Source organism: Symphalangus syndactylus, chromosome 13 (genome assembly GCF_028878055.3).
Source record: "Symphalangus syndactylus isolate Jambi chromosome 13, NHGRI_mSymSyn1-v2.1_pri, whole genome shotgun sequence".
Lineage (NCBI taxonomy): Eukaryota > Metazoa > Chordata > Mammalia > Primates > Hylobatidae > Symphalangus > Symphalangus syndactylus.
The window spans coordinates 53,854,895-53,876,517 of NC_072435.2; the positions used below are offsets into that span (position 1 = coordinate 53,854,895).

Genomic DNA, 21,623 nt, shown 5'->3' on the forward strand with positions numbered 1-21,623 from the left:
GACTGGCCAGATTTCAAGTGCTCAGTTGCCACGTGTGGCCAGTGGCTACCAGCTTGGACAGTACAGTTCTATGTGATGGCAGAATGTATCTTTTTGCTTTCCAACTTTTATTTTAGGTTCAAGGGGGTACATGGGCTGGCTTGTTACATGGGTAAGTTGTGTGTCACGGAGGTTTGGTGTATAGACCATTTCATCACCCAGGTAATCAGCATGACACCTGTTAGATGTCTGAACATTCGAGTGATATTTATCAAGCAGAATATCAGCACAGCAAGCAGCATTACCTCTAGTAGCACAGGTGGAACAGAAAACAAATCTCTAGTTTCCAGTTATTTTACATCTCTTCTTCAAGATGCATTATTTCATAGATACCTTGGGATTTGATGATGCTATGAAGTACTTTCTGTAAAGCGATACGTACGTTGAGTTCATGTGGTGATACGCTCTATTAGAAAGCCTTTATAATTTTCTGGATTTTTCCCTGTTTGCATCATTCCATCTCTGGGGGCCAGAATTGTCTTAGTTTTGTTGTCCTGTTGAGTCTTGAGCTGAGTGGGGTCTTCATCCTTGTGGATAGGGTGAGAGATGCAGGGGAAAGACATTGGGTGGAGTGAGGTTCAGGGAGAGCCTGCCAGGCACTGACTGCCGGAGAACATGGCCTCTGGGGGAGCTGGGGGACTCCATCCTGAGTGTGGTTAGGCTCTGGAAATCCACCAGCTTGGCAGCTTGTTAGCCGGTGCTCCCTGGCCTTGTAGAAAATGCCTGCATCTAGTTTGCACTTCTTACCCTAAGAACACTGACCTACAGGGTGACTTCTCCTTCCTCACCTTGTCGTGGGTCAGAACCACCCAACTTGGGCTGGGGAGTAGGAATCCAGGTGCAGAATGGTGCCAAGCTCTGTGCGTGCTCCTGAGGACACGGCCATGGGGGCCACTGGCTGTGTCTGACTGGTGGACATCAGGCAGACTTGACTGCCCTGAAGATGAGGCTCTCCGAGGCTGTAGGGAAGAGATGCTGTTGCCTTGCGTTGGGGCACAGTGTGTTTGAGTGGCTCACGGCATGGGTCATGGAATCAGTCTGCTAAGATTCACACCCTGGGTCCCCATCTCCTGAGCTCTTAACCTCAGACACCGAACTTTGGGCTGGTGCCTCAGTTTTTCATCAATAAATGATAATACCCGCCTCAAAGGATGGATGCAAGGATGAAGTGAGATTGCGTGTCAATGCTTGGAACTCTGGGTGGCACATGGTAAATGCTAGTTTTCATTCTTATTGAATTCAAGAATGGTCAGTCAATGAACAAAGCCCTCAGAAGGGGTGTGTGTGTGTGTGTGTGTGTGTGTGTGTGTAAATACATACTGGCTGCTTCCTGGACTACATTTCTTTATTGGCCCAAGTGTTCCTATCTCTTGCACTATCAACCTGCACTGAATCACCAGCAAGAGTATCTCCCCTCTCCCTTCACTTTCCCTCTCTCCTTTCTTCCTTCTCAGGGCTGTTTTGACTATGAATTAATTGTAGGTTTGGGGACTTGCAAGCAATAATCAAAGCCAATAAACTTCAAAAGGATGGGGAGGACCAGGGCCACCGGGGGAGTGCAAGGAGCTGACTGGAGCTCTTGGTGGCTGCGGGTTGCGGTGGTGGGGGCTTTCTATGTTTCTTCAAAGGGGACACCAAGTGTTTCAGATTGTCACTTAAAAGCTAGATGCAAAACTTTGGAAATCTGGTGAGAGGTGACGGTTTCCAAAACAGCTATTTTTATCTTTTGCCAGCAAGCATGAGCCCAGTGGAACGGAGAGTTAAACTTGGAATTTCTTGGCAAGGGTTAATAATCAATGTAGATCTCCTAACAAAGGAGATGCTGCCTTATTATACTGGGAAAGTTTTTTTTCTTAACTGTCAGTGAAGCAGTACTAATTATTACTCCAGTGTAAATGAGGTCATTTCCTATTAAGAGAACAAAATGCTCAGCCCTGCCTTGCCAATTCATACCAACTATTTTTCACACATACTCAGCTTTTTAGTTTTTTTTAAATTTTGATAAAATCCATTCATTTGTATTAGAAAAGTGTAAACCATCGCCATAATAGTTGCCCGTGATTACCCAGATGAGCTTTTGTAATGTGTGGGTTGTTTGAATACCATGTGTTAGCTATGGAACAATTAGGCAGCTGAATGGATCTTTAAAACAATCAGATACTTTTATCTCACTGAAAAAATACATTCCTTGGATGTGTACTGTTAAACCGTAAATTCCGGCGAACATTAAGCTCACGTCACCAGGAGAACTATCGGATATATGTTGATCAAGGACACAAAGACATCCAAATATCTTGTCTTCATGTTTTCGTTTTTTTTTTTTTTTTATGCAAGCAAAAAGATTTAAGGAATATTGTAGCAAACAAAGGGTAATTGTTTTAGCCCAGATGTTGCTTTTGCACAACAAGCAGGTTACAATGTTCCCACAGAGCTGATGAGCCCAATCAGGGAAATGATTAAAAATTGATTTTGTCCCTGTAATTACAGTATGTAAACTACTTAGCTTGGATTGCAAAGGAAGTGATTTTCTAATTACGTATATACTCTGGTGTCTAATGATTGGTTTTTTGAAGTAATGAAGAGAGAGCACTAACGACTCCTTGGTGTTCTGTTGTTTAAGAAAGACCATCTTTAGAGTAAGCGGCAACAGACAAAGAGTTTAAATTGAATTTTCAACACTGTTGATGTGCACATGGATTTGTTTATTAAAGAGACAGGGATGTAATTTGATTGGCTCTGAGCATCTTGGCTTTTTTTCATGCTAAAGCATGTAAAAATACATGCACGGGGCAGGCGGGCTGATGAGAGGAAGCCTCTCCACTCCTCTTTTATCATCCCGGAGCCTGGTCCGATATTGTAGGGTCTCAGGTTTCTGTGAGCGTCTGATGTCTGTGTATCCTGAAAGCCTTTAGATCGAACAGGTATCAAATAGCTTCTCCATCAAAGTTACCTTTGTTTTAAAATGAAAGAAGAGGCTTCCTTTGGAAGCCTGTCTGGGCAGCCCTACGCACTCTGTGTTATAATATTTCAGCCGTGTCGTATGATGCTGGGCTCTGTGTCAGGGTGGCAACTGCTGCCCACCTCCAACATGCAACGTGTGAATGCTCACATGTGCACACATACATGCACATACCCACGCACACATTCATACAGGTGCTAGCACCTGTGCGCGGAGGCCTGATGGCAGCATGTCCGTTGTGGGACCCTGTGGAGTGGGCTGATGGGTTTTGAGAAAGACCTTGCCAAGTTTCTAGTGCTTGTCCTCCTCTTTGAGACACATTGCGGCTGTTGAATAACAGCTCAGGCACCTGCTCTGGTGGAAGTTAGCAGAGGGTGACCATTTCTCCGTCGGTATGTCATGCCCTCTGGGAGGAGGGTGGTGGCTTCAGCGTGACCCTGACAGCAAGAACCTTGTGGGCGGTGCTGTCTTCAGCAGAACTCAACTCACACTCTCTCTGGGCGCTGTCCTCTCCTATGCAGGCTTTGTGCTGGTGACTTGGGACCCGATGTTTTGAAATGTAGGTTTTATTATTATTCAGATATGGTGTGGCCAACAGGGCAGGAGAAAACTGAGATTGAAGGGACAGTTTGTTACTCACAGTTCCCAAGAGGAAGACATGCCATGCCACATGGGGGCCACATGGAGAAGCACCAGGGTTCCTGGGAGGCAGAAGGCGAGAGGGGAGAAGACGACAAGAGCCTTTATTGTAGCTTCCCAGGGAAAGGCAAGGCAAGGCAGGGCTGGGAGGGTTTGAATTGGCTTGTTTGAGTGGTTTCCACAGGCATGGACCATGGGGGTTGCTTCTAGTTGTCTGGTTTCTGGCTGTGGGCGATTAGGGCAGGAGGATAGTGGCCCCAAGTCGGGGGGCCCTGTGAGAGCCCAGTAAAGGTGGTGTTGGTGGTGTGGTTTGGACTGGCTGTTTTATATATGAAAGGAGCTCCCAGGGAGTCATTTGCCAACTCTAGAAATGCTAGAAATGGGCTAGCTTTGGGCAGGGCAGTCTTTCTGGGGCCAGCAAGGCCCCAAGATGTCAGAGCATCAGAACCTTTTGGTGAACACACCTGGGCCCTGGGCTGAGGCTGGTTTGGGAGCTGGTTCCCTGTGCCCCCAGGGTCCTGGGCCAGGGTGAGTGTGGCTGACTCAGGGCTCTCCTTACTCTTTGTGTTCTACTTGGCAGGTCTCACCGCTTCGTCGTGGAACACATCCCGAATCTGCCTGCCTTTCCCCTGGCACTGCCCTCTCTCCAGCTCGCACCAGATCCTCGCCTACTTACACACCTGCAGCAGCCTCCCCCATGGGTCCCCCTGCCTCCTCTCTGACCCCCTCTTGTCTGCTCCTTCCATAGCAGGCATACAGTGCAAATAGATCATGTTTTTCCTGTGCCCAAAATCCACCAGTGGCTCAGGATAAAACCTTTCCCGACTAGGTATGTGGATCCTAAGAAGCTTATCTTCATCCATTCTCCCACTCACTATCCATACCCAGGCCGCAGGGAATGTCTCGGTGCTCCTTGAATGCACCATCTTCATCTGACCTCAGGGCCTTTGCACTTGCTGTTCACTCTTCCTGTACCGCCATTCCCCGCATTCTTGCAGGGCTCACTCCCTTACTTTATTCCGGTCCCTTGCCAGATGTTGCTTCCTTAGAGAGGTCTTCTCTGATTGTCACTGTCATTTCCTCCAGCTTTATTATCTTCTTAGAGATTGTCATTTTCTGGCATATTTTACTTTTGTCTTTCATTTGAATCTGGTCTCGGAAACATGAGCTCCACACAGGTGGACACGATGCTTATCACTGGATCCCCAGAAATAGAATAGAGCCTGACTGCAGGGGTGCTGGGTGGATAATGGTTGAGTGAGTGGCTGATTCTCTGAGGCTTCTCCCGGGGAGCTTTCCACACCAGGACCCCCTTCCTGTTGGAAATCTGTAGCAACAATGGGTGTGTCATTTGGGGCCATGTTCATCCCCCAGGGTTCTCTGAGAAAGAGAGAATCACTCAGTGCTTGGAGCAAAACTTCCAGATCCGGCTGGAGGAGCTGCGGTTTTTTGGTAGGGTCCTTGTTGCTAGTGGAACTTGAGAATATCAAGCTCTGGGCTAGGAGGAGGTCTCAGAACCATGGGAGGGAATTTGCTAGCACCCAGGGAGTGCACACTGGAGAAGACACCCTGTGTACCTTGGGATGCAGAGAGCCTGCTCTTGGTAGAGGGGGTTCCGAGGCATTGCTTAGGAGCCAATGCACTGAAGTGTCATCTGCGGGGAGACTTAGTTGGGCACCCAGCTGTTTCCCCTCTGGAGCTCTAAACCATGTCCTTCCCTGGGCAGAGGGCCAAAGGAGCCGGACTGGCCTTCTTTCCAAATCCTCCTTGCCCAAATCTTTTCTGGAGGAAAGTAGTTTCCCTGGCTCCCAATTGCCACTCACTCAGATGCCTCCGCAGACAGCCCCTGCTCCTGCTGCCAGACCTCTCAGTGACCCATCTGGGGAAGGGCCATCCTGTGTCTCCCCAGGAATACACTCCACCTCCTGCAGGAGAGAATAGAACATGGGCCAGGAGGGGAAATTGAAGCAGCCCTCGCACCTTTCCTCCCATCCACCTGCCTTGCCTGCATCTGTCCATCTGCACTTTCATCCTTCCATCCGCCTCGCCTCCATCCTTCCATCTGCACTTTCACCCTTCCATCCACCCCTTTTCTTTCATCCTCTCTTCCACTTTCAGACCCGCTCTTTCCTCCTGCCCTCCTTACTTTTGTTTTCCCTCCCCTTCCATTTTTGCATCCATCTTCATCCTTCTGTCCTTCTCTCCTCCCTCTCTACTCTATCTTTCCTCCATCCTTCCATTCCCATCCTCCCATCTGTCCTCCTTCCATCCTTCTGTCTTAACTTCCCTCCCCTACTCCTTCCCGTCCACCCAGGTCCTCCGACAGAGGTCAGGGGCTGGAAAGAGAGTCTGACACCACCCTTTCCCCACGTGCTGGACTGTCCTCTGCATGTGCCCGGGGTTTGCTGTGGCCTCAGTGATGGTGATGTTCATTGCTGATCTCATATCCTCCAAATTGTCATGGTGCGGGGTGGAGACAGGTGTGCACTGCCCACAGGCAGAAAACTCACTGGCCTGGAGGACCGCTCTGTGCTAAACTCAGGGCCCATCTCAGAGCCATAGTGATGCTGGGGGTACCCCATCTCTGCTCACCTCTTGACTGGCCAATCACCCTCTCCCTCAGAGCCCATGGGTCTGAGTCAGGCAGGCTGGGCTTTTGCTCAGGGAGGGTTTCTCTGGCTCCTTCAGAGCTCCTGTGTAGGCAGCTCTGGGAGGATATGGGAGGGAGGAGGGTGCCCCATCCCCTGTGGGGAGCCCGTGTGGCCTCCTGCTTTGGTGGACAGAGGGGCCCGTGCAGGGCTAGCTTGTATGTCTGTGTTCAGCGGGGCTCATTCAGTGAACACGGCTGGGCTGCTGTGTGGGTCCTGCCTTGCCTTTGGAATTCACAGGGATGGGGGTGTGTGGGCTCGGGGTAGGCCCACCGTGTGTCAGGGTGGGTCAGAGCTGCCGAGGAACCTTCCACTTCCTCGCTTGGTTGGTGTCCCCCATATTTTCCTGTGCTCCCACTTCCCCTTTGAAGTCCCTCTCTGAGAACTTTTCACCCGTCCTCTTGTCTCCCCTTCTTCAGAGAGGTCTTGGAAGTACCTCTGGCTCTAGGAAGTCTCCCTTTCTCCCTCCTCGCTCCCCAGCACCCTGCATCCCTGCTGTACTCCAGCCAGGGTCCACCCAGGAAATGGCCATTCAAGCTTCCCTTCTTCAGCCCCTGCAAACCTTCTGACTCCCCTTTCTGGAAGTTGCGGCCACTCTGTTGCACTTGTGTGCCCCTTCCTGGCCTCCAGCCCTGTCTCCACCAGGGCCCTGCCTGCACTTGCTTAAGGGCTTGACTCAACTTTGCCCCACTCCCAGTGCCCTGCCTTTGATGCGCTCCTTGTCCTGGCAACCGGGACCTTCACACGATGGGTGGTTTCTGCATCTGATGGGCAGACCTGCTTGGCCCCTGACCTACCCCAGAGGCCCCAGTGCACCACAGGTGCTGGGAAGGGAGTCTCCAAGCCACTGAGTGAACAGGCCTCCTAAGCTCATCCATGTTGCTGGGGAGGGCTGCGTGGGAGCCTTATCTGTGCTTTAAGAGGGAAGCAGGAGCCATCAGTGTACAGTGGGTGGAATTTCAAGCACTGAAATGCACCTGTGGCGGTTCCCTTATTATGATGAGGTGGGGTCTACCCAACCCCCACTTAGTTCATACCATGCTTTTCTTTGCCTTTGCAATCTTCCCCTTCCCACTCCTACTCTGAGTTGCACCAAACTGGGCTCGTGGACAGAGTCTCCTGGGTGGCCCCTCAGCTTGGGGTCCCTGTGGGGGACAGGGCGAGGGGAGGCCACATGTCCAGGCTGCTTCTGGTTTTGCCACTGACTGTGTTATCTCTAAATACAAGTCACTTACTTGCACCAAAAGAGCTGTTTCTTTCATTGAGGAAGACAGAATGACTCTGCTGGTGCTTCCCTTCCTCCCCACCCTGCATCACGACAGCATCTGTGGTCGGATGCAGTCACCTTTCCCCGACCCGCAGTGACTGTAACGACATCAGACACCAAGAGCCTCCTCCTGTTTAGACTGGATCAGAAAGGCACAGATGGAACTAACTCGATTTCTTTTCCTAAGGGCCCAATGAGGCTGTACTCGTCGGCTGCACTGCTGGCGTGTTGGGCTAACCTTGCCCACTCAGGTCAGACACCCTTGCATAAGCCCACTAATCCGTCGGGAGAGCACAGCCTCCAATGTAGCCACGAGGCTTGTGCTGGGCCCTTTCATGATTTAGAACATAGAACCTGAGGGGTTTGTGCCCATCAGTGCCACAGTGCCAACTGCAGGAGACGGTGTTCTGATCAATGGCGTGAAGCTGGACAAACCGGTGTGGGACTTCCCCGATGAAGCCTCTCTGTGTTCTCCTGTCATTGGAATTTACAGGGCTTCTAAGTGAATGGCCCCTGGAGAATAGTCCTAGAATTTTGCAAGTCATGAGCCTAGATATAAAATCTGAGTGTGTCTCCCATCTCCTACAACTCCCTCCCTAAACATAAGGAGGTCTTAGAGCAAAGCAAATAAGTGTTTTCAGAGCCAGCTGGGTGCTGGGGACCTGTTTAGCTCAGCGATAGGACAGAACCTTGGAAAGTGTAGCATTGGGCATTTGTTCCTCACTCCTTAGATTTTGAGTGACACGGGAAAAAAAAACAAAAAAAAATGCAAAAGATCATCTGGTTCAGGGAAGAGAGAGAGACAGACAGACAGACACTGAGATGTAATTTCTTTCCATGTTGGAGATGGTTGAGATGTCAGCTTTATGTCTCAGGATAGGCAGGTAGAAATGTGTTTACAGACTGCAGCTTCCCTGTGGCACCCTGAGAAAACACTTTTCGAGCATGCAGTTAGCAAACACCTTTTTGGTTGCCAGAAATCAGCCTTGGAGTTGAATGAAGTGTTGTAAGCCAGTGGTTCAATCAGTGCAAACTTCTTGGGCTGGGGCTGCCACCAGTCCTCCAAATGTATCTTCTGGTTTTCCATGTGCAGAATCAGATTTTCTGAATCCATAGCGAAATTCTACCTCTGTGATCAGAATTTACAACTTCACTTTCAGTAAAATATAATTTATTAAGGGAACTTATGTTTGCCCCATAACATCCCTTCCGTGACATGGCAAAACAAATGAGAATCCGAATTGCACTGGGTGAGGTGTGGGCTGAAGATCACAGGCTGGGGGCTGGCCTTCCTTGATTACCCCCTAGCCAGCAGCTCTGCAGCCATCATAGATGAACATCCCAGCTTTCCTTCTTGGCCTTTATCACCTCTGAGCATGCCGTAGGAGGTGAGATCACCCATGTGGGACTTGTATCAGTGATAACGCAGAATGAAGAAGTAGAAAATCTCACTGGCTGCTGCTTTCCTGGTCTGGGTTTGGGAGAGAGGACTTTGATGCCAAACACAACATCTCTAAGCCTCAGTCAGTTGCAGATTCCCATTCTGTATCCATTGGCTACAAAACAGGCTTGGCCAGTTGAAATTTGGGTGAAATTTTGGTCTAGTGTAGAGGGCTCCATAAATCAGGGAAAAAGCAAGAACGCTTGGATACTTCTTCACTTTGAGAATTCTAAAGAAGAGAGACAGCGAGAGAGAAAGAGAGAGAGAGGGAGAGAGAGAGAGAGCTCTTATAATATTAGCTCCTATTTCTTTTGTCCCATATAGAGAAGAGAAGAGATGGTTAGAAGTTCTTTTTGTGCAGGTGGTGATTTCTCACTGAAAACAAGCTGAGGAAATTTGGTTCATTGCAGCAAAGGTCACATAGTTCCCATTTTTTAAATTGCTCAAAAAATTGGGGGCAGTGGGCTATTCAAGGTTTTTAGGCTCTCAACTAACCCAGCAAATTGTTACTTTGGATGAATGCTGTTTATGTGACTTACTGAAGTCGACATGTGTGACATTTACAGTTTCTAACAGGTCTTATTTTTGCAGTTCCTGACCACCACGGCTTTAAGAATATCCTTCAACCAGGAGGGAGATCCATTGCTTTAAGACTTGCCTGGTAAGGACCATCGATTTGTAGTTTGTTGAACTGGTGTCTGTCTGTGAGTTTGTGGGGAAGTCCAGGCTGCCTTCTCTGGGCTGCTGATCCCTATGCAGAGCTATGGAGAAACTTCCAGAGTCACAGGTGTCTGGGAGGTAGCATGGGTTCCATATCTTGTGGGTGGGGTGAACTACAATGTGGAGACATGTTCTTGAGTCTCTGAACAGGTTCCCCCATGACGCAAAGCCCAAGAAGGGTGACTTCTTTCTCTCTTGCGTGACACCCTGAGTCCCTGTCTGCCAGCCAGCAGCCTGGAACCAGGGCTGAGAGCTGGTAGGGCTTTTGCTAAAGGCTGAGTGACCTTGTCCAAGTGCCACCTGTGGTCAGGCTCCCCATCACTCACCAGGTGACTCAGTGGCTTGGCCCAGTCTTGGACAAATCCTGTCCCAAAGCTGCTCCGTGTTTGTCACCTCAATCAGACTCCAGATCACAAACTCCCGGATGCGGTGTATTTCCGGCATGGGAGCTGATACAAACTTAAAATACAAAAGAAAGGGTGACATGTGTATTTGATATCTTCAGTGGCCTCATCAGAGGCTGCCCCTGATATCTCTGTAAACTCACCCTCGGATGTAATTAGCCCAGCCCACCTTCTCCTGACCACACGTCTCAGAGGTCACTACATAAACCAGGGAAATTGATAGCAGAATTATGCACTCAGAAATTAATTTTATATTGTACTGAATATATATTTTTTTATTGTGACTTTATCTTGCTGGAAAAGTGCTTACTTCTGATTTTGTGGATATTCCTGACCGTGGATTACTTTTATTTTGGTTTTTACACAACAGTTATATTAGAAATTTGCTGTTTTATTCTTACCTTCTTAGTAAAAATCCTTTTATCACACAATGGGTAATTTATATCCATTACCAGGCCTTTCAATCCTTTTCAGTGGGGCTGTCAGTGCCGTTGGCACAGTAATGATTAATGTGATCTAATAATAGTGTACCATTATATTACCTTAGTAAAACATGTACCAACACCCTATTCCGATCTACCAAATTCATAGCTTCCTATAATATTTTTGTTGAAAGACAGGATTACTATTTTTCAAAGCTGATTTTTTTCCCTTTAACATATTTAATGAAATTCACAATTCTTTGCCTTAGTAATCCTGGGCATGTGACTGGGCTTGATGGGTGAACTCCACATCTGTAGGCCCTGTTGTGATTTGTCAGGAGAAAGGTCTAACCATCCCAGTGATCTGTCAGAGAGATTATTTTGTTTTTGTTGGGCCTGGATTGTTTTGCCTTGAAAAAGAAGAAAAAAAATTGTCGGGTTTCCAGTCCCTTCTGATGTGTAATAAGGAAGGTGTGCCTCCTTCCTTAAAGGCAAAGGAGGAAGCAATTTGGTTTTTTCCTCCCCTCTGTCACCTGCCTCTGTCTGCTGGTGAATCGGAGGTAGAGCTGAGCCAGTGGAAGTAGCTTTAAACTGCTTCCCCAGAAATGCCCCTCTCTGACCCATCCGCTCCTCTAGCTGTGGCCCAGCCTCTCTGGGTCTGACATAGGGTCTTTTGCATTTGGCATTATTGAAATTTTGGGCTGGATAGTGATTGGTTGCAGGGCCCTCGCATGCACGGTAGAATGTTTGCAACATCCCTGGTCTCTGCCCACTAGTTGCTGGTAGCATGTCTCCACCAACACTTCCTCCATTGTGACAATCAAAATAGCTCCAGAAATTGCCATATGTCCCCTGGGGGGCCCAATCAGCTCTTGTTGGTCTAATCTATAGGAAAACGAGCAGATATTTTTGGCATGTGGGGGAATTCCTGTCGGAGGTCCAGAGTTCCATGGTGCTTCTTCGGAAGTCTTTGGCTTTGGGAGAGAAGATGTGTGGGTGAAGACGACGCAGGGCATCCTTTCCTTGGCTGAAATACAGCCCTCTTCCTCCTCCCTCCCTCCTCCTACTCTCATGAGCCTGGCCCGAGCGAGGGCCTGAATCTTAGCGTCTTCCACTTAAATCCCATTATAATCACGCTCATGATTGATAACATTCCACCTTTTCAAAGGGCTTTAAAATCTGTGTCAACCAAGGATGACATTATTGTAGTGCGGGCGAGATGTATTCAAACAATTACACACTCAAATCAAAGTGGGAAGGTTTGTCCTTCTATCTCAGCGCCTTTGTGTGATGTGGCTTCAGCCAGCACCAGAGTCCTCACAGCCCCAGAGACCTTCAACAGAAAAATAAATGGGAAGAAACAGGTTTTGCCCTTGGTACCACTCAGCTTGGAAGGCAGCTTGAGTATTTGGGCTCCTTAGGGCTACAGGGTGGGGGAGCAAGGAGAGATTGTTGAGCATAGGAGAGAGAGAGAGACAGAGAGAGAAAGAGAGAGAGAGACAGAGACAGAGAGAGATAGAGAGACTGAGAGAGACAGAAAGACAGAGAGAGAGAAGGAGAGAGACAGAGCGAGAGAAATCCTTGTTTTTGATTTGGAACAAAAACTACTGCTGCAACGTTGGCTCGAAATATGCAATCAACCGAAATCAGGAAAAGTATTTTGAATACAAAATTTATATTGAAATACTTGAATCTTGATACGTGTGCACCCACATACATGTATATATTTAAATCAAGGATATAGACAATGAGAAATAAAGCTTCTGTCATAAAAATATTGCCTGCAGTATTTGCCCTTAGATAATTCTGCCACATTGGAATACAGTTTTTTACTGTTAACATTTCCATATGAGATAATCTTGCTTGTTTTTACAACTGATCCTTGATGATAACAGCAAATGAGGAAATGGCTCTGATTTACCTTTGTGTTAGGAAGATTTGGAATCCATTGCGTTGTTTGGTGCAGGAAGCATTTTAGTGACCTTCCCTTTTACTGGTTTCTGGTCTGTCTCTCCTACTGAGACGTAAGAGTGGTGAGGGTAGGGGCTTATGTGTTTTGTTCCTTGTGATTTCCTCAGTTCCTGAAATGGTGCCTGATGCACAATAGCTTCTCAATAAAGCTTTGGTGACTAGATGGATGGATGGGAGGATGGATACATAGATGGGTGGATGGATGGATAGATGGGTGGAGGGGTGGGTGGGTAGGGTGATGATGGATGGATTGATGAGTGGATGGGTGGGTGAGTAGGTGGGTAGGTGGGTAGATGGATGGGTGGATGGTTGGGTGAATGGATGGATGCATAAATAAATGGACAGATGAATGGATGGATGGATAGATGAATAAACAGATGGATGGATGGGTGGATAAATGGGTGGATTGATGGAGGATGGATAGATGGGTGGATGGATGAATAGATGGGTGGGTGGATGGATAGATGGGCGGTTGGATGGGTGGGTGGATGGGTAGATAGATGAATGGGTATATGGATGGATGGATGGATGGATGGAGGGATGGATGGATGGATGGACAGATGGATGGATGGATGGATGGGTGGATGAGTGGATGGATGGATGGATGGATGGATGGATGGATGGATGGATGGATGGATAGGTGGGTGGGTGGCTGGATGGGTGAGTGGATGGATGGATGGATGGATTGATGGATAGGTGGATGGGTGGATGTGTGGATGGGAGGGTGGATGGGAGGATGGATGGATGGTGGATGGATGGATGGACGAATGGATGAATGGGTGGATGGATGGGTCTCTATCTCATGCCCTAACATATACCTTAGAATATTGGGCTCATTGATCCAAACGAAATCTCACTTTTACCATCTATTCACTCATTGGCCTCCAAAACATTTTTTGAAACCTTTATTTTCAAAATCTAATGATCAGTTATAACAAGGCATTTTCTTTTAGTCTAGTTCTTTTAGTCTAGTGTTTTAAAATGGAAAAAAATATGTCTAGAACTGTGCTAGGCAACCTCTGTGAACTGAAAACCACCCTGTTATAAAAATGTCTTTAAAAATCCACAAGGGCACATACACAGATGACTGGGACTGAAGGCGTGGAGGTCACGTAGGCGAAGATGATCTCTTTCAAAGTAGGATGTGGATGAGGGATTTATGAGGCTAAAAGGACTTCCTGCCCACGTGACTGGATGTCCATCTCCTGGGCAAACCTCTGCAATTTGTGCTGTATTCCATGTTCTTCTTCCATGTTCTTGAGATTCTCGTGTGTCCTCTTCAGACCTGCCATGCCTTGGTCTGTGTGGGACTTGCCATTGCTCAGACCTATTAGGTCAGCTGTCTTGAGGGGACAGGCTGAGGCTCTGGGGAGTGGGGTTCCCAAGTTCTGGCATGGTGTATGCAATGTACCCATCTATTGGAAAACTTAGTGATGAGAGTGGTCCAAGTTTCCTCACCTTGACTTTTAAATTATAGTACCATGGACATCATAGCAGTACCAGTGAGAATGTACTAAAGAAGACAGATAAATGACCTCTATGTCTGACAATGTGTAGTAAAGGTATAGGCTTTGGAAGCAGATTTCCTGGGTTGGAACCCTGGCTCCACCATTCAGTAGCTGACTGACCTAGTGTCAAGGGACTTGCACCTCAGTTTTCTCATCTGTAAATTGGGAACAACATGACAGTCTGGTAGATTACACTATGTGATGCACTTAAAACACTGCCTGGTTCAAAGTAGGCATTTAATACAAGCATGGCACTGTTATTATTTTCATTTCCTCTCTTCCATCATCTTTCCCCCTTTCTCCATCTTTATTCAAGATTAATGAAAATATAGGCCATTTTCAGATAATTAGGCTTTTCCTCTCAGTCTCTTACCAGTGCTAGGAACCCCAAGATGTTGCCAGGCATGTGGTCTTTCCTGCATCCCTTGGGACCTTGGTTAGCAAGTTCAGAGAACATCAGAAAGGGTGGTGAGTTTCCTAAGCCAACTTCTCCATCCCATTCCTTTGTGAAGGAGCATTGTTGACACATCACTGGGGGCTTGGGATTTGCTTGGTGTTTGGAGAACGCATTCCTGAGATGGATGCCACGTGGTCATGGCGGGTGGGTGGGGACAGCTAGCCCTTAAAAGGGAAGGGAGGCCTGTGGTTTTTCTCCTCCACCCCCTCACAAGTGAGACTGTTTTGCACCATGGCCCGGTTTTATATTTTTAGCTTCCACTGAAATTTAATGTTTTGCTTTTGGTTTATTATGTATGCAAGTATCTTGCTGATAAATTACATGTGTAATTGTACCATCGTAACCACTGCTAGTCAGCGACAACATATAATTAAACGCACCCTTGTAGTCATTGAACTTTTCTGTCCCTGACAAGATCACTGACCACTCCAAGGAGGGCATACCTCCACGTATTAGCCGTGCGAGTGCCCGAGTGGCCGGACCACCCCGGGGGCCCCTGTGCTTTCCTGCACATGTGCACAGGCTGACTTCCCCTGGATGGCCACACATGGGATGCGAGGGTTGGCTCATGAGGCCCAGGGGTACTTCTCTATTTCTGTGTCTATGCCTGGATGATTATTGGCTCCAGAGTGGGTGCCTGGTAAATACTTTTGTGAGTGAATTAGAATTTTCTTCAGTCGCCTCTGAGTCCTCTTTTCTCATAGGACCCCCAATGCCCATCCCGCTCATTTTTAGGGGTGTTTGTTACGTTGCTCTTATGCCTCTATGCCCAGGCTGCAGCCTGTGAGTCACATCCAGCACACTGCCTGTGTGTGTTGTTGTTGTTTTTTTTACATTTATGAATTTAAAACAATTGCAATAAAATACACATAATATAAAACTTACTATCTTGACCATTTTAAAGTTTAGAGTTCAGTGGCATTAAATAGTTACATCACTGTGCAACTGTTACCACCTCCCATCTCTAGAACGTTTTGAAACTGAAACTATATACCCATTAAATAACTCCCCATTCTCCTTACCCATTCCAGGTCCTGGCATCCACTATGCGCCTGTCTGCCTCTGTGAATTTGACTACTCTAGGTACTTTATATAATGGAACCATATAGTATTTGTCATTTTATGACTGGCTTATTTTGTTTAGTAGAATGTCCTTAAGGTTCATCCATATTGTGGCCTGTGACAGAATTTCCTTCTCTTTTAAAGCTGAAAAAGATTCCGCTATACAGTATGTATCTACCACATTTTATTTTATTTTTTGTTTGCTTTTCTTTATTTTGGGACAGGATCTTACTTTTGTTCTCCAGGCTGGAGTGCAGTGGCATGATCATAGCTCACTGCAGCCTTGAACTCCCGGGCTAAAGCGATTTTCCTGCCTCAGCCTTCTGAGTAACTGGGACTACACATGCTCACCACCACTAATTTTAAAATTTTTTTGTAGATATGGGATCTTTCTATGTTGCCCAGGCTGCTCTTGAACTGGGCTCGAATCATCTGCCTGCCTCAGCTTCCCAAAGTGCTGGGATTATAGGCATGAGTCACTGCACCTGGCCCCCTATGTTGTTTATCCAGTCACCCATCAATAGACACTTGGGCTGCCTCCACCTCATCGCTCTTATGAATAATACGGCTGTAAATGTGGGTTTATATGTTTCTTTTTTAAAAAAAATTTTACTTTAAGTTCTGGGATACATGTGCAGAATGTGCAGGTTTGTTACATAGGTATACATGTGCCATAGTAGTTTGCTGCACCTATCAACACATCATCTAGGTTTTAAGCCCTGCATGTATTAGGTATTTGTCCTAATGGTCCCCCTCCCTTTGCCCCCCACCCACCAACAGGCCCTGATGTATGATGTCCCACTCTCTGTGTCCATGTGTTCTCATTGTTCAACTCCCACTTATGAGTGAGAACATGTGGTGTTTGGTTTTCTGGTCCTGTGTTGCTTGCTGAGAATGATGGTTTCCAGCTTCATCCATATCCCTGCAAAGGACATGAGCTCATCCTTTTTTATGGCTGCATAGTATTCCATGGTGTATATGCACCACATTTTCTTTATCCAGTCTATCATTGATGGGCATTTGGGTTGGTTCCAAGTCTTTACTTTGTAAATAGTGCTGCAACAAATATACGTGTGCATGTGTCTTTATAGTAGAATGATTTATAATCCTTTGGGTATATATCCAGTAATGGGATTCCTGGGTTAAATGGTATTTCTGGTTCTAGATCCTTGAGGAATCACCACACTGTCTTCCACAATGGTTGAACTAATTTACACTCCTACCAACCATGTAAAAGCATTCCTATTTCTCCACAGGCTCACCAGCATCTGTTGTTTCCTGACTTTTTAATGATCACCATTCTAACTGGTATGAGATGGTATCTCTTTGTGGTTTCGATTTGCATGTCTCTAATGACCAGTGATATTGAGCTTTTTAAAATATGTTTGTTGTCCATATAAATGTCTTCTTTTGAGAAGTGTCTGTTCATATCCTTCACCCACTTTTTGATGGGTTTGTTTGTTTTTTTTCTTGTAAATTTGTTTGGGCCTATATGTTTCTTCAAGACCCCGCTCTTAATTCTTTTGGGTGGAATTGCGGGATCTATGGTAATTCCATGCTTAATTTTTTGCAGAACCGCCCTACTGTTTTCCATAGTGGCTGCACCATTTGGCATTTCTGCCAGCAGCGTGCCAGTCCTCCACTTCCTCCACACCCTTGCCAGCACTTGTTTTTTCCGTTTTTATGCTAGCAGCCATCTTCATGGGTGTGCGGTGGCTCTTAGTATGGTTCTGCCTGTTCTCATATGGCCTATGAGCTAAGAATGGCTTTTCCATTTTTTTATGATTGAAAAAAATCAAAAGAAAAATAATGTTTCGTGATACCAGGACATTGTATGAAATTTAAATCTCAGGGCCCATAAATAAAGTTTTATTGGCATGCAGGCACTCCTATTTGTTTATGTGTTGTCTGTGGCTGCATTTACGCTACAAAGGCAGAGTTGGGTAGTTGAGACAGAGACTGTGTGGCCTGCAAAAACCTAAAATAGTTACCACCTGGCACTTTATGGGAAACCCTTGCCAATCCTGCCCTATGGTAAGTGCTGTATGCTTTATCTGTTTAATCTCCTCTCTAATCCATTTTGCAGACACAGAAACTGAGGCTCAGCAAAGATAAGTAACTCGTACAAGTCACATCTTACCTAAACAGGACACATGTGTCTGTCTGTGTGACTCCAAATCTTGCACTCCTCACTACCATATTAAATGAACAAAATCATTTGAAGATTGCTCTTTCTAGGGAACTGTTTTTTTTTCTCTTTTTCTTCTTCTTTTTTTTTTTTTTTTTTTTTGAGACAGGGTCTCACATCCTTGAAAATGTGCAGTGCTGCCTGTTGCCCAGGCTTAAGTGCAGTGGCGTGATCACTGCAGCCTTGACTTGACTTCCTGTGCCCAAGCCATCCTCTTGTCTCAGTCTCCCAAGTAGCTGGGACTACAGGCATGCACCACCACACCCGGCTACTTTTTTTGTATTTTTTCATAGAGACAGGGTTTTGCCATGTTTCCCAGGCTGATCTTGAACCACTGACCTCAAGCGATCCTCTCACCTTGGCCTCCCAAAGTGCTAGGGTTATAGGCATGAGCCACTGCTAGGCCTCTAGGGGACTTTTATGGGTGTTTTTAGTAAGCCTGAGGTCAGGTCCTAGTTGAGAAAAAAAAATTGTAATTATACAAAGATGTGATGTTGTCATTGGGAGAGGAAGCCAACTGAGGGAGAGAATGAAGATGGAAGGAGATGTTAGGTGAGGTAAGCTTTCCTTTATTTCTTATGTTTAAATTCTAAGACCCATGCCTTATGTTGCATGGCAAGATGAGCTTTCAACTCTAAGAAGGAGATAGTTCTAGGATGCAGGCATGTCGACATGCACAGGATTTCCTCAGGATTAGAAGAAAAGCCAAACCAATCAATAACTTCTTCTTGCATTAAAAAAGTGAATTATTTCCATAACCGAGAGGAAAGTAAGCCAGGGTCTACAAGGGAAGCTGTTGATTGATTCCTTCTCCTTCATTCTTTGGATCGCATGTTGTCTGGGGTGAATTGTAGTGTAGATACCTTTGGCCCACCCCAATACATTTTTCCCCAAATGTAGAGATCTGCTCTCCCATCTCTCAGAGGCTGTCTTGGGCACTCCTTTTGCCTCTCAGGCTCCGATGGTCAGTGGGTGCGTTGTTACTGATGAGGGAGTGGTTAGTTCTCTCTCTCTGCCTCCTCCCCTTCTCGCCACCCTCTCTGTCCACCAGGATGTGTGGACTTGGTACCAGGAACCTTCTGATATTTCTTGATACAGAGGACAAAGCGTGGATAGTTATTTGTTCTTTCTTCCATGGGAGAAAAGTCTTAATTGATTTTACATATTTGTGTGCATTATGGAAATCACCCATCAGTCCCAAGTACTTAGGGGATGTTGGGGGCTGCAGGAAATGGCTGGTCTTGCGTCTATCTCAGGCAAAGAGATTGTGGTTCTCCTTTTATGTTTGGGAATGCACGACATTCCCCCCGCCTGCCAGCCCCCAGTAACTACTGTATTTCAACAATAGGCTTCACGCGGCTGCAGTGTGAGGCACAACAGTGTTTTTCATGAACTTTTGGCTGTGGTTTAGGCCTGGCAGAGCTGGACTCTTACCCTTAGAGTTTTCTGGCTCGATTCATTTTGCACAAAGGAAAGTATGATAATCGGAGTTGCAGGATGATAATGTGATCGGCATGTTAGCACATTGCAAGAAAGACAGAAATGACTTTGGAGTTTGCATTTCATCCTTGAAAATGTGCAGTGCTGCCTGAGTCAAGGGGCTTGTACTTAGTAGGTGCTTGATAAATACTGGAAGAAAGGGTGAGGGTGGCAGTTGCTTTGCGCCTGAGAAGAGTCAGGAGAAGTATGTGATAACCTATGCCCATACATTTTGGAAATAGGGATAGTTATTAGATTTTTTTTTTCCTGTTTAAAGATGAAGTTTAGGTCTTGACCTGGTGTTGGTCTCTGCCTGCCTGGTTGCCCAGCAGGTGGTGGTAACGTGGCCACAAATTCATTTGACCTTGAGTTCCCTGACTCTTCTACTCTGACAGCCCCTGTCTTTCACTATCTCTTGCCAATGAACAGCTAAGCATTTATTGAGGGTCCCTGTGCTCAGCTCTAGAGGGTGGGGTGTGGCCCCCAACACGGAGGAGCTTGCTGCCCAGAGGAGAGGGTGTTTTAGCTGGGGAAGTAGAGGCATGTGTATTTGCTGAGGTGGCCGTGAAGGGGTGCATGTGTTGAATTTTCCCTACCCCCAAGTCATTTTTATTTTCTTCCTGCAATACCGCAAGAAAATAATAAAGTTTTTCTAATGTGGATGTGTGTGTATTATTTCATATCTGAAAACAGTTAATAGTACAAAATAATGCTCTTGAGTGAGCTGAACTCAACATAATAATTTTTATTCCTCAACAGAATATAACTTGAGACAATATTGACAGTTAAAAAATGTAAGTATGGCATATGTGGGAATCGTTCACCAAATTTCTGTTTCTCCCTTCTAGACCCCAATATGTGTGTGCGTGTGTGTGTGTGTGTATTTAAACATGACTTCAATGTTTTTAGAAATGTGACATCCTAAATATGATCAGGTCTCCAGTAACAAGACAGTGGGTGGCCAATGCCCCCATGAGTGGCAGACTCCCTAGAGAAGGTGTTGGAAGTTTGCAAAATTCTTGCAAGATACCCCTGCCCTGACCCTCCAAACTCAACTCCTGCTTCCTTAGGTGGGGCACACTCCTCCCTCTTCTCCTACAGGGACTGAAGGCTGAGAGAAGCTTGTGAGGGAGGTAAAGCAGGCATGCTTAGATGGAGGCTGCATAGGTGTGGGAAGGAGCGCTGCTCTTGGAGTGAGAAGGCTGGTTCTGATGTCTATCTGCAGTCCTCAGCCTGGGTGACATTGGAGAGCCTCAGGCCATTGCAGCTGCAGGCTGCTACCTGAAGGGTGGGTGTCTAAGCTTCTTTGTAGGTCTTAAACAGAATGACCTAGACCAGAGTGTCAGGAATGTACACACAGAGCCCTGGGGGTCTTGGTAGCATGCAGACTCTGATTCAGCAGGTCTAGGGGAGTGAGATTCTGCATGCTTCACAGGCTCCCAAGAGATGCTGATGCTGCTGGTCCTCGGACTACACTTTGAGTAGCAAGAGACTAGAGGGGTAATTCTCAAACTTGGCTATCGATTATAACAACACAGGGAGCTTTTAAGACCCGCCAATGTATAGGGTCAGGACTTGCCCTGCAGGAAACAGTGTGATTGGAGGCGGGGGTGGGGAGGTTGTCTGCTTGCTTGTAGCCAAGGTATGAACGGCTGGGGTAGTGTCGTGGATCTCCAACTTGGGCAGGTGTCAGAATTGCGTGGAGGGCTTTGAAAAAACAACGTTGGGCCCCAACCCACATTTTCAGATTCAGAAGGTCTTTGGTATCATCCAAGAATTTGAATTTCTAACAAATTTCCAGGCAATGCTGTTTCTGCTGCCCCAGGGACTCTGCTTTGAGAACCACTGGTCTAATGTAATCCCCTCCCAGTGGATATTCATGAAGCAGAAACCTCCAGGGAGTGGGAGTTGGGGGCTCCAGGACACACAGAGCCCTGCCTCCGGGGTCACTCCGTGCACATCTGTTTTACACAGTCAGCTGCCTTGGAAAACTTTCACTTGAAAAAAATGTGGGTAGAAACAAATGTTTGAAAACCTCTGAAGCAAAGGCAAGACTTTTAATCATGGGAATGGTGAATGTTCATTCTTTAATTGAGGGGCAAACCAGGCAGGATCCTTGGTCCCTCTTGTTGCCAGATGTGGCCGTGTTTGCTCCTAGTCCTGCCCTGTCCTGCAGGAGGTGTTTTCCATGCTGAACTCCTGGCTCCCTCTTGCATAAGAGTTCACACCTGTCCGGATGCCTCCATGGGGCCCAGACCAGTGTCTGGCAGGGCAGCTTAGCTTGTGGGGAAATCCAATGTGTGCAGCTGCTAGCGCCTAACGACTATGTACCGGGCATCAAGCACCGTGCTCATTTATATGCATGATCTTATTTAATTCTGTAGTGACCTCATGTAATAAGTACTGTCATTATCCCATT

The 21,623-nt window shown here is 46.7% G+C and overlaps 1 protein-coding gene across 12 annotated transcripts in view; it reads left to right on the plus strand.

The window, feature by feature from the left end:
• The window catches only part of ZNF536 (zinc finger protein 536), a 487,963-nt gene that overhangs the window by 49,798 nt on the left and 416,542 nt on the right, over positions 1-21,623 (plus strand). For 9 of the 12 annotated variants that reach the window (XM_055235799.2, XM_055235801.2, XM_055235795.2 and 6 more), the window contains one exon: positions 9,585-9,654. The exons of the other annotated variants lie outside the window; for them this stretch is intronic. The gene's annotated coding sequence lies outside the window, so the exon portion shown is untranslated. The remainder of the gene's footprint in view (positions 1-9,584; positions 9,655-21,623) is intronic. 12 annotated transcript variants of the gene reach the window in all.